This window comes from Nuphar pumila, chromosome 1 (genome assembly GCF_984573655.1).
Source record: "Nuphar pumila chromosome 1, dmNupPumi1.hap1.1, whole genome shotgun sequence".
Lineage (NCBI taxonomy): Eukaryota > Viridiplantae > Streptophyta > Magnoliopsida > Nymphaeales > Nymphaeaceae > Nuphar > Nuphar pumila.
The window spans coordinates 91,275,675-91,278,125 of record NC_143249.1 but is presented as its reverse complement, the minus strand read 5'-3'; positions in this window follow the sequence as shown (position 1 = coordinate 91,278,125).

The window sequence follows — 2,451 nt, the reverse complement described above, 5'->3', positions numbered from 1 at the left end:
CATATATAATTGATTGAATCACTATAAATTTTTTTTGACAACCTTACAACACATATATGCATGATTGCATCACTATAAATTTTTTTAACAGCATTAGAACACATATAAGCATGATTGAATTAGTACAAAATTTTTTTTGACAACCTTATGACACATATATGCATGATTGAATCACTATGAATTTTTTTTGATAGCCTTAGAACATATATATGTATGATTAAATATATATGCATGATTGAATAACTATGATTTTTTTTTTGATAACCTTAGAACATATACATCCATTACTGAATCACTATAAATTTTTTTTGCGAGCCATAGAATACATATATGTAAGATTGAAATTTTCTTGACTCCCTTAGAACACATATATGCATGATTCAGTCACTATGAATTTTTTATGACCGCCTTAGAACACATATATGCATGATTGAATCACAGTGAATTTTTTTTTATAGCCTTAGAAAACATATATGGATGATTGAATCACTATGATTTTTTTTTTACAGCCATAGAAGACATATAGTCTTCATTGAATTTTTTTTTGATAAACTTAAAACACATATAAGCATGATTGAGTCACTAAGAATTTTTTTTGAAAACCTTATGGCACATATATGCATGAATCACTATAAATTTGTTTTGACACCCTTACAACACATATATGCATGATTAAATCACATACAATTTTTTTTTGACAGCCTTAGAACACATACATGCAATATTGAATCACTATGAAATTTTTTTAACAGCCTTAGGATACATATATGTAAGTTTGAAATTTTCTTAACAACCTTAGAACACATATATGCATGATTGACTCACTATAAAATCTTTTTGACAGCCTTAGAACATTCATGAATGAATCACTTAATTTTTTTTTTGACAAACTAAAAACACATATATGCATGATTGAATCGTATTGAAATTTTTTGGACAGCCTTAGAACACATATATGCATGATTAAATCACCATGAAACTTTTTTGACAGCTTTAGAATGTATATATGCATGATTGAATCACTACAAATTTTTTTGACAGCATTAGAACACATATATGCATGATTGAATCACTAGATTTTTTTTTGATCGCCTTAGAACATATATATGCATTATTCGATTACTATGAATTTTTTTTGACAGCCTTAGAACTCATATATGCGCAATTATATCACTAAATTTTTTTTTGACAGCATTAGAACACATATATGCAAGATTAAATCACTATAAATTTTTTTTGACAACCTTAGATCACATATATATTTGATTGAATGACTATCACTTTTTTTACCAACATTAGAACATATATCTGCATGATTCAATCACTATGAATTTTTTTTGACAACCTTAGAACACAAATATGCAATATTGAATCACTATGAATTTTTTTTGAGAGCCTTAGAACACATATATGTAAGATTGAAATTTTTTTGACAGCTTTAGAACACATCTATGCATGATTGACTCACTATGAAATTTTTTTGACAGCCTTAGAACATATATATTCATGATTGAGTCACAATGATTTTTTTTTGACAAACTTAAAACACATATATGCATGATTGAATCATAATAAATGTTTTTTGATAGCCTTAAAACACATATATGCTGGATAGAATCACAATGAAATTTTTTTGACAACATTAGAACACACATATGCATGATTGAATCACTATAATTTTTGTTTGACAACACTAGAACACATATATGCATGATTGAATCACTAGAATTTTTTTTTGACCATTTTAGAACATATATATGCATTATTCAATCACTATGAAATTTTTTTGACAGCCTTTGAACACATATATGCATGACAGAATCACTATGAAACTTTTTTGACAGCCTTAGAACTGATATATGCGTGATTGAATCACTACAAAAATTTTCTGACAGCAGTAGAACACGTATATGCATGATTGAATCACTATGAATTTTTTTTTACAGACATAAAACACATATATGCAAGATTGAATCACTATGAAAATTTTTTAACAGACTTAAAACACATATATGCATGATTGAATCACAATGATACTTTTTTGACAGCGTTAGGACACATATATGCATGATTAAATCACTATAAATTTTTTTTGACAACCTTAGAACACATGTAAGCATGATTGAATCGCCATGAAATTTTTTTGACAAACTTAAAACACATATATGCATTACTGAATCATAATGAAATTTTTTTGATAGCCTCAGAACACATATATGCATGAATGAATGACAATGAATTTTTTTTGACAGGCTTACAACATATATACGCATAATTAAATGACTATGATTTTTTTTTGACAGCCTTAGAACACTTATATGCATGATTGAATCACTATGAAATTTTTTTGATAGCCTTATAACTCACATATGCATGATTGAATCACTACAAAATTTTTCTGACAGCATTAGAACATGTATATGCATGATTGAATCACTATGAATTTTTTTG